This window comes from Scleropages formosus, chromosome 5, assembly GCF_900964775.1.
Source record: "Scleropages formosus chromosome 5, fSclFor1.1, whole genome shotgun sequence".
NCBI classification, from domain to species: Eukaryota; Metazoa; Chordata; class Actinopteri; order Osteoglossiformes; family Osteoglossidae; genus Scleropages; species Scleropages formosus.
Window position 1 is genome coordinate 1,635,172 of NC_041810.1, and position 11,696 is coordinate 1,646,867.

Consider the following 11,696-nt stretch of genomic DNA (forward strand, 5'->3'; position numbering starts at 1 on the left):
AGGGGAAACTGCTCTGGCTCAGGGGTTAGTAAGCACACTCATACCTCTTCCTCCATGCAGTTAGAGTTTCTCACATGTCCCTTGAAACCCGCCCCACCATCACACCCCAAGGGTGCTGCAGATGGATATCCAAAACTTCTGGTTAATGAGAATGGGAGAGCTCAACTATGCCTTCTTGGCAGGAAATGAGGACCTGGAGAAGGGGGAAGGGTAAGTACTGGCAGAGTAAAGCTCTTCCCATTCACAATGACCGGGCGGATTCGAGATACCGTTGCACGGTGTGAAGAGAAACACGGTAGTGCTGATATGATGAGGTCAGCCTTGAAACATCCATTTCTCCTGATCAGCACACCATCAGCTACCACACATTTTAAATGAAACTCAGGACACAGGGTATAGCCATCTAAAATATATATTTTTTTTTTAGCCAATGCTTTTACCAAAAGGGCATAAAATCGTGTTCATTTTCACAGCAGGGTAATTCACCGCTCCAATTCAGGTCGAGTATGTTGGTGAAAGGTATGACAGCAGGGGCCTCCAATAAGCAATCTTCTCGTCACATGTCCTTAAGGGGTACACTACCTAAGCAATTTAATTCACTAGCTAGCGAATGTACTACAAAGAAAACCAAATCGATATTTTGCTGTCCATTTTACAATTGCTTAAGAAAAACCTGTGAGTTATGATTACCTGTCACATCAGTGGACCATCTGCTTCTGCATCTCTTTAGACTGTACAAATGTCGGCGGTAAAAAAAACAAACAATACAGCTCTATATGGATCAATACAAAGAGCTTTAACAAAGAAAATCATTTTTTTTTTACAGTGGCTTTGCAGTAAATTACTTCTCTGTTCCAAGTATGCTGAATCCTGCTGTGTGAATTAAGCCCCCCCCGTCACCCCCACTAATGACAGGCTTCAAATCAGAGAACAACACAAGCATTTTGGGGAGAGGCATAAACACTACACTGGCACACTACCACTGTATGCATCCTCACAGGATTCGGATCACATTCTTCACATTTTGTTTCCCCATTATCAGCACATAAATGCTGCTGTCTGGCACAAATGTGACAGGAAGCCTATCATAATAGTTTAACAAATGTACTGAAATTAATATATCTAAGAACTTACAATAAGCATATTTGTTTAATTAACCCTAAATCCAATATTTTTTTCAAAACATTTACCTGCAAACTATATATCCGCTATGACATTGAATTCTTCATCCGCAAGAGGTTTGTATTTGAATTTAGCCAAACTGAGTATAGACCTAAGGTGCTTCGATGACTGATGGTACTAGCATTGCCTCTCTGACATTCAGCTGTCTGAGAAGTTACCTTTGTGTCCACACTTTACTTTGACATCTCCTGCTATCAGTATTGTTGTCCAGGATCCACAGCATACGCCTGAACCAATGCACTGAACCTTGAAGCAGATGAGCTACAGCAGCAGAGGACCACAAAGTATCCTGCTAGTTTCAGCAAAGAGCCACGAGTCATACAGCTGGACATTTAACGGTTCATTTAAATTGTTTAGTTTCTCTTCCAGAATCCCAGCCTTCACAGCAATATGTATCAGCATCTTTGTGTTGACCCAACAAATCCATTCCCATCTTCACATTCTTCTCCCCATGTGCTCTATTATTTCCTAAGGTATTCATAAAAGGGCCTCTGCAGTGCTACCTGGTAAGGTTAGCAACATGTGCAAATGCTGCTCAGTGGATTAAGAATTCAGAGTTGATTTAGAAAGCTCTCTCTGACCTTGAGCCACTGGATGTTTGAGTGACACTGCGGTATTCAACCACACTGAAAACCTATATCCAGCTCATGCCTTGGAGCTTAACCCTGGGAATGTATCATGGATACCTCCAAATTACTGGTTATTTATTGTAAAAGAACAAGAAAATTAGACTCTCTTTCACATTTGAAATCAAGTACTTTCTCCTACATTTAGTAAAAAACATAACATTTGTTAAATATTTTCCCCCAATTTTACATATGCAGACTCCTGTATCTACTGTGAAAAAAACATTGTGTTGAAATTATCTTTATTTCTCTAGTAGAGTGGTTCTTAACCTAAGGTCCACAGTACACTTGGGGGTTCATGGATAGGCTTTACAAAGGCTTGCTTTGAAAGTAACACTAACTAAATAAAAGTTAAACATAAGGTAAAAAAATACCAACCCACTACTCTCTGTAACATAATTCTTTGTGCAGGTACTCAAGTTTCAGTACAATAAATTGAGTCTACTATTTTCTCTGAATTTATTTATGAACATTTTTTGAGGAGAGGTCGCTTAGCTTTTACCAGATTACTGAAGGAGTTTGTAGACTAGAAAACGATCAAGAACCTCTCATCTAACGGTTTGATGGTTTTAACTAATGAGTCGGTAGCCGTGACTTGCTTGAGAGATATTATAATGAAGCATCAGATATGAAGAGGGTTTAATGTCGCTCATCTCCAGTGTCCACAACACAAAAAAGAGGCAAACGTCCATCAAAGAGCATTCTCTGCGAAAACGAATCAGTGCAAGAAGTCACACCTTCTGGTTTAAGTCAGGTTATATGGGTCATATGGATGGGGCTCCCCCATCTACACAGATATTTGGCACTACAGCTAATGCAGCACTTTATATCCTTCAAATGGGAGGGTACACAACTCACAGCAACTGCAGCAAAAGTCCAAGAAGGAGAACCAGCTCCATGAAAAATGACAACTAACCCTAGACAGATGATAGCCAAAGCCTGAGAACTTATAAACTTACAACACTTAAAGGCTCCAAAAATACCCATGTCTATATGACACCCTAAAAGCAGAGGAGAGGGGGATGTGACCGTGTGTGTCGCACATCCCTGGATTACCCTTCTGCAATGCCGAGCAATAACATTTATTTACTTCTTCCTCTTCTTATCTGGGTCAAACAACAGGCCATTTGTGATAGGTATCAGGCAGTCAAACCACCATTCAGTGCCATGGTGCTGACCGGGCCTTGTCACTACCACGTTCCAGGGACAATCAGCACAGCCCATTGTCCATTTTGAGTCAAAACAATGGCTCCTTGTAGCGCAAGAGGAAAACGCAGACACCACCATCCGCAACCCAAGGAAACGACTCCCCACAACTCAAACTCCCCTGCGACAACGGGAGGGAGTCTTCGATGAACCAATACAGGCTTCTAAGCCAAAACCACAGAGGAGGAGGAGGAGGAGGAGGATTACCAGCAGAGATGCAACAGTTGCACTTCTGAAGCCAAGACATAGATGGGATTTTTTCATTTTCTCTTCCAGGCTGAATCCAAAATTGGACTACACTTCCTGTTGGGCTGTGTGTCATTACAAGCAGTTTATGTACTCAAGCGTAATTGGTAACAGAGCTTTGGTGAAACACACTCCACCTATGCAGTTCATTTTATAATCCATGTCCACACCTGAATGTACTTTTAAGACTCCACTGTTGGCATCCACCTCCTGAACGAACAGAATACAGTTTAGACATTACACTGGTAACACGGTACGTATATAGTATATCTCAAAGTAAAACACTTATTAAATTGTCACCAGTTAAACTTTATGTTTAATGTTACTTTTACTTCCATGGCTGTACTCATACTAATTATATATTCATATACACACACACACACACACATTTTCAGAACCGCTTGTCCCATACGGGGTCACGGGAAACCGGAGCCTATTCATATACATATTCCTCTAAAAATAACTGTATACAAATTATTGTGTCTCCTTCAGATGTTGTTACTTTATTCTTCATCACTTTACTGTTGTTCTGTTACATTAAATGTGTCTGAATGACCATCCATCATGTCAAATTTCTTAGATGTGCAAATCTACTTGGCCAAGGAAGTGTTATTCAGTCATACAAAGCAAAAGAGCCGGACCATGCTATGTGTGATGGCCCCCCCTTCCACATAATAATACGCAATGATACACTTCATCACAAGTCATTCAGGAGGTATGCAGCAACACACATCATCAATGGCTTAACGACTTTTACCAAAATTAATAACCTGGGGAAAAAAATCTGATATTTAAGAAGCTTGAATTTGCTCTGTCTGTTTTCATTTTCTTCTTATCCCCCCCAGGTACCTGTTTATGTGTATGTTCAGCTGCTGATTATTTGCACAATTAGATACTGATCCATCTATGCTGCCATATGCCAGTGCACATGACACAACCATACAAATCTGCGTCAAAATCTTCCTCTACAGAAAGACCATGGTTACTTACTGTTGACTTCAGATACTCCACAAGAAAGAGATAGGAGACTTGCTGTGTGAAGGGTGAATGCAGCAGGGATGATGCGACCAGGAGAGTGTTGGATTTTTGAGATGCCGGAGGAGGACCCCAAGATGGCTTTCTGTCTGTCAGAGACAAGAAGATAAATCAGTGGTTTTGCCAAGTTCTGTTTTGCCTGAAAAATGTCAAAGGGAACATTTTATTTCTACAGCATTTGCAAAAGCTACAAAATCTCAAGCTATCTGATGTGTCATGGAACAAGTTTGTTTCCGACTGTCACCACTAGCATTTGCTCTCTGCTCCAAAGCTCCACGCACTGCCTACACGAAAAGTGAATGTGACCTGCATTTTCACATTCAGCCATTAGTTGGCAGTAAAATGCACACAAAGAAAATATGAGTGTGGAACCAGATTAATTCAGATTCATAGTGTTTACAGTTTATCTCTGGGGTCTGAGGCAATATGTAGAACAATGTTCCCCCAGCTTAAGGCAAAAAGTGGCACCAAAAGTATTCTTGGTTATGGTGTGGACATTCTGCTGGGCATACTACCCTCAGGACTGTCCACCAGCTGGTTTCCATGGGAAGTGATAGCATCAAGAATGTGCATTCCACTCCAGCCAGGTTGCTGGAGGCAAGAAGTGATATAAAAGGCCCTCTTGTCTTTGCTCGTGTTCTACAGCTGTGATCTCCGATGGCTCCCATACTTCAAGTTCCTGGAAACACTAGCCTGAAAACTGTGCAAGAGGGAATGCTGCCTTCCTCTTTATAGTGGTCTGTTTCACCTCCAAAGTTTCCACAAGGAGCCTTAAAAAAAAAAAAAAAATCACAGTGGAGGATTATCAAAATCGACATTCTCAAAACAAAAATGAATAATGTCCCGAGTTGCAGAACTCTAACCGTTCCAAGGAAATATGTTCTGCTGAAAGCTATAAAATTCAAAATGAGACTGCAAGTTGTTTACGCAGCCACTTCTGGCCACAACACCCACATGCATTCGATTTTTCCACACCTACTCTCTTCTAGGCTCTGAAACGTGCAAGGATATGGGTGCACATCTATCCTGAGTCATCTCTGACCAAAACACATGCTGGACTCAGATCAGCTGACTGACACACAGCACTGCACTGTGATGAGGTTCACAGGCTCAGAAGGGCACACTAATAGGAGCCAACAGAGATATGGAATGGAAACAGATTACAGGTGGTTCAACCTGCAGATCTTCATACCACTTCTAATAGTGTAAGATGGAAACAATGAACAACTACCACCAAGGCTGTGAGTCACTTTCATTGAAATGCAGTATGTTCTGGTTCTATATTCATGCTACGTTTGAGTTAAACTAAACTCTGTGTATTAAAAAAATAATTTTTATACAAAACACTAAAGTTTCAACCTTTTTTCTCTTTCTTTTTTTTACTGAAAAATCAGAATAAAGCCATGGAAAATAGAAAAGCGGTACTTCTGTCCAGTTTCCGCTCTGTCTACACTATGTCTACAGTCAGCTTTACGATTCTTGAATCAGCATTAGACTGAAACACTAGAAAGAAACCACAACTGTTTGTGCGAAGACTAAACCTCAGTGGTGGTACCACCAACACCACAAAAAACACGTTCCCCAAAGCAAGGGAGTGAAATAAATCACTATGGTTAACAACATTTAAAATATACAAAAGGCAACACAGCCTCATGGCTATGCTCATTTTCAGTTCAATTCGACTAACATATTACGAAGCAAATCTGACAAATTATTTTTTACTGTTCATTAACTTCTGGAGCAATTTGCAAAACAAGAACTTATTTGGAAAAGAATATTTATTAGTGGTGACAGACCAGCAAACAGCCACATGCTTCTTATGGCACATGATATACCTCTTATGGCGGATACTCCAAGTCCTCAACTTATGAATATAAATGGAACAGGAAGACTGCAACTCAATCTGTTTATAAATCCAAACATTAATTTGCAATCAATAAAAGCTTAATAATAGACATTACTTGATTTATTATTAGAGCCATAATAAATTAAAATTTTGCTGTAGGACTTATTTATATATTTAGTTTTCATCAACTGCTCATCCTGTGCAGGGTCACTGAGTTCCAGAGTTTGTTTATGGGGAAAACTGTGGACATGACGCCAGTCTGTCGCAGGACTTATATTACCTTTTATTAATGTAAAACCAAATTTGCAACACTGGTCAGCATCTGGCCACATTCAATCTGGTTTATTATCTGTACAATCAATAAAAGTGCAATAATAGAGATGTACAGTAATACAGAAATGAAGAAAAAGATTCTTTAAGTCATAAACTTTTTTTTTTGCTTCCAGCTAAACCGTGACTATAAAACGGACAAAATTAAAATGACTGAAAATGAAAGCAGTCTTTCCACAAATTCCTATTTAATGCTGACTGCTGGCTGATTTATCCCATAAACATGAAACATTCTTTGTTTTGTTATTGATCACAAACACCACACATGAGCTGTAAAGACTGGGGAAGTAAAATGAATTACAGTAGTCCAACCTCACAATGCTATACTGTTTGGGTGCTCTTCACTGCTAACTATTGGGTAGGCTCAAATCAAGGTGACATTTGCTTCACAACATTTTTTTGAAAATAGACAAGTGTAGAAAATACAATTAACAATACACAACCCTAAAATATTTGCATCTTCTGCAATTTGTCACTTGAATGCAACACGAGGAACCAGTGTACACAATATCAGGCCAGGATTAAATATGCAGTTGAACAAAACAATTCATTATAAGCTATGGAGGGGAAACATAGCGGGTCCCCCGATTCTAGACTGAGAAACTGTACTGCGGCAAATGAAACCACATTACTGAATCCCCTTTGAGGAAAGACAGGGTATGGGCCCCTTCTGAGCAGTCTTTAGCCCTTACTGTGGGTGTGGGGCTGGGGTCGGAGTTGATGGAATCCCAGATCCAGTGCCAGCGCAGAGGCTCACATCTGGCTGGCGAACTGCCTCATGAATACAGCCGCCTCTGTTCTCCTACCACAGCCATCATTTACGGGCCGCTTTGAGGTGCCGCTGTGCAGAGGCGACGCAGCAGCTGAGCTGCACGTGCTGCTGCCTGAGAGTGAAGTGGCGCAGGAACAGGGCATGAGCAGGTCTCAGCCACTGCACACCTAATGCCACTGAGGACAGAAACACCTACGCGGAATGTTCTCTTAAAATCTGTCTTGTTTGCATTTATTTATCTGCTTGATGCTTTTTGTCAAAGCCACTTACAATGACTTAACCATTTAAACAGCTGAGTAATTTTTACTGTATCAATTCCACGTAAGGCGCCTTAATCAAGCACACTCCAAAAGCAGGCAGGATTCAAACCTGGAACCTTTCCAGTGCCACAGAGAAGAGCAGAAGAATCCTTGATGATAATTTTACAGGACAAATGATTCTCCTTGTATGCAATATAACAGTGAAAGTGCAGTTGAATTTGCTATCTGGTGAACGGTATTACCACATCCGGTAGTGTGGTGGTTAGAGCTGCTGCCTTTGGATCCAAATTTCAGAGGTTCAATCCCCACTTCCAGCTGTAGTACCCTTGAGCAAGGTACTTACCCTAAATTGCTCCAATAAAATTATTCAGCTGTATACATGGGTAAATAATTATAATGTTAACATTGTAAGTTGCTTTGGAGAAAAGCATCAGCTAAATGAATTAATGTATTATTTACTACAATTTGCGAGAAATATTTGCATAAATTACCACATTTTGTTACAATACATTAACATGAACTGTATTACCCTATTAATTCTCTGCTACTGTTAACTGAGTCAAGGCTTAACTAAGATGTCTAGTGTAAAAAGGGTGGAAACACCTTGCTACATTTGACGTTATGACATAAAATTGCTTTTTGAAAGTGTTTAACAGCCATATTTCTATTTTTTCCAGAACTATATTCTTAATGAAAGAAATTGTTTCACAGGAGACACCTTCCAGTCACTTAATTTAGATGTTCACAGTTCCAAGTCATTACAAAGTTCACTGAAAAAACAGCAGATATGAAATGTCAGTTCAGGCTAGAAATTTTCACTGTTGTCTTCTGAAATGTGAATTGTCAATGTTTGCATAAAGTTTTATGCAGCTACTCGTGTGATGAACATTGGTTCATAACTAACTGCGCTTTAGTATCACACGTCTGCATCTAAGTTTCTCTTTCTACTGGGGTGATGCACACATTGTATTTTCTATGATGTATGTCGCTGGAGAAAAGTGTCAGCTAAATGAATAAATGTAATGTGATTTACAGTTATTATTATTTTATTTCCCATGCATCTCCTCTACTCATTTCTCTGCACTGGCTTCCTATAGCTGCCCAGATCAAATTCAAGACTCTTGTTATTGCCCACAAATGCATCAATAGAACTACTGCCAGCTATTTACAAGACTCGATCAACCGCTACACCCCAACCAGACCCCTTCGCTCATCTACTTCTGCTCGCTTGGTGGTCCCGCGCACGAAAGGTAAAGCTCGGAGGTTCTCGGTTCTCGGTCCATTGCGGTGGAACGACTTCCCCCTGTCACTCAGAACTGCTGAAACTCTGTCCACATTCAAGAAGGGTCTGAAAACTCACCTTTTCCGGACTCACTTCGCCCATGATCTCTCCAGCTCATGTAAGGTGTAAATGTTCATGCACCGTAACTTATGATCATCCCCCGATGACCCTACACAGCTGCTACTCCTGTTTTATGTAAATTTTTGTGTACCTTATAGAAATAAAAAAAATAAAAAAACTGTAGGAAGGTTATCAGGATTCATCTATCCTGCGTTATGCACCTACTCGAGGGGAGCGATGAACATCGCCGGTGCATCAAGTGGAAAGTATCAAACTACTAGGCTTACTTAAAATCACACATCACATGTCTGCAGGTATGTGTCTCTTTCTCTTAATGTAATGCACACATTTGTATTTTCGCTCAGATGTACGTCGCTTTGGATGTGAATAAATGTAAATGTAAAATAAATGATTTCGTCCTTGCCTTTCGTCCCTACCACCGCGTCCGTCTCCTGGGGGAACACCGACTACACTGCTCAGCTGGCAGCAACAGCCAGGGCAGAAACACAGGGCAGGTACAAGAAAAGAATGGGGCAGGTTAGAGCGGAGAGGGCAGAGAAAGAGGTAAAACACGGGGGGGGGCTGATGAAGTGCACGTATGGCGCCGTTTCTCTGGACAGTCAGCAGCGATGGGATGAGCTGAAGGCTCAAGCGGCAGCCCCGCAGGAGGATGCGCACTCAGCCGCGGTGCGGTGGCCTGGCTGGCTGCTCCCGCTGCGGGTCCGTACTCGCGCCAGTGCTGTTTGAGGAGAACAGGCGCGCGCGCACACACACACACACACGCGCGCGCCGCCGCGGTCCGTTATTTCGCCTCGTAACGGGACGGAGAAGTGAGCGCGCGCCCCCCAAACACCCCGAAAGTGGCCGGAAGGAACGGAACTTAGAAAGAAACGCCGCATATATCTAAGAACTACTTCAACTACTTCTGAAAGACTTCTTGTTTCAGCTGTTTTTTTATTTAAATACAAATTCCACCACAAGAGAGAGAGCCTCTCTGCGCGTCCCACCACTGACTGACTGTGTGTGACACTGTGTGCCCACTCCTCTGAAACTCTAGTTTTACTTTTGTGTACGAAAATTCGTGCGGTCCACCGTCGCCCGGGCGCCTCGGCTCGGCATCTCTGTACTCGGGAAATGCGCGTGGTACCTCTGCGAGGGGCGCACCTCCGCCTCAGCCGTCCTGTCCGCTCGCTCGCTCGCTCGCTCGCTCCGGCTCAGCTCGCCTCGGACCGGGACACAGGCTCGGGCATCGCGTACACGCCTCACAGTCGTCCACTTCTCAGACGCCGACGCACACAGTGCCACCAGCGAAGCGCAGCGCTGCAGTTCTCTCAGTGACCCCCAGGCGACAGGGCGGCGCTGCAGCGCTGGCCCGACAAAGTTGCGCTCACACACAGTGTCCGCGCGCCAGGATCTGCCGCAGCTCTCTAATGCTGAAAATTCCCACCACCGCCTGTACATGCAGCGCAACGGCACGCGGCCCGCGAGGCATTGTGGGGCATTTTAAAGACACAGCGCACAACGGAACAGCTGTATAATTAGTAAAGTACTGTACGCTACTGTAGATGTGGCGGTGCGGCGCGCTTCTCGCGCGCTCTCGCTACTACCTGCCGTTTCTGCGTGTCGACTCTTTGCTGTCTTTATTTACACGTAGAAGTTTTACTGCATACTGCAAAAAACTTTTTTGATGCCCTGCAAACTTGTTAAGTTTAATTTTAGTATAACAATTACTTCATCCATTATTAATAACCACTTGACTTGTCCAGTGCAGGGCTGCAGTGATGTGGAGTCAGTCATGGCCGCATAGAGCATGAGGCATGGTACACCTGGAACTCCAGTCCATCACAGAGTAATCACACACCAGGTAGGAAACCAATGAAACACTGAGAACCTGCAAATCCCACACTGACTGAGCTGGGATTCAAACCCACATCCAAACTCAAAGCCCATGAATTCTTAGGCCCCAGCACTACCTGGTGTGAATATTGAAAGGGATCTAGCAGCTCCGAGGCACAGAGGGGGCCCATTCAACAACATCAGAACCAAAAGTGATAACCCTGGGACTTTAGATTTTGAATTTTTTTTGGAGTCACCGAGTGTCCAGAGGTGGAGGAGCACTGTGGTCTTACTGGATAGGAGGGAGTGATCAGGTCCTTTAGGTGTCAGGGAGCAGATCCTGTAATCGTGTGGTGAGCCGTAATCAGAGTGCTAAACTTAATATGGGCAACTGAAGGAAGCCAGTGCAGAGAAATGAGGAGGAGAGACACATGGTGAAGTCAAACAAAACTCCTACTGCAGTATATCAGCTGGACTGGTTTGACAAAGGAGGCTGGAAGACCAGACAGGAGGGAATTGTAGGGTATTATCAGCATAACAGTGATAGGAGCATCCGTGGAAGGTGATGACAGTCTGCACACAAACACACACAAACACACACACACAAACACACACACACACTCCACTCACACACAATGACTACAACCACTTGTCACAAGCGGAATTGCGGGGAACCGGAGTCTAACCAGGCAGCACAGGGTGCATGGCTGAGGGGGGAGGGTACACACCCCAGACGGGATGCCAGTTGGCCACAAGGCACCCCGAGCAGGACTCAAACCCCAGACCCACCACTCAGTGCCAAACCCGCTACAGCACCGCATCCCTCAGTATTAATAACAACAATAAGAATAATAATACTGATAAAAGAATAAGAAGAAATTTTTACCAACTCCTTTGAAGTGTTAATTATTTACTATGCTGGTTCCTTGGACTCAACCGTCTCTCAGAATTCCTGGCAAATTAATGAGGTTGGGACATTTATTTAATGTCTTAAAAGCTCTCTATCACACACACA

General features: G+C 42.9%; 1 protein-coding gene across 2 annotated transcripts in view; it reads right to left on the reverse strand.

The window, feature by feature from the left end:
- The window catches only part of LOC108926683 (ras association domain-containing protein 8-like), a 50,556-nt gene extending 40,296 nt beyond the window's left edge, over positions 1 to 10,260 (reverse strand). Inside the window, exons 1-2 of one of the 2 annotated variants that reach the window (XM_018739547.2) lie at positions 10,010 to 10,260; positions 4,251 to 4,384 (exon numbers count right to left, since the gene is read on the reverse strand). The gene's annotated coding sequence lies outside the window, so the exon portion shown is untranslated. Of the gene's footprint in view, positions 1 to 4,250; positions 4,385 to 9,992 lie in introns of both variants that reach the window. The other variant, XM_018739546.2, reaches the window with a different exon arrangement.
- Between the last annotated feature and the right edge of the window lie 1,436 nt (positions 10,261 to 11,696).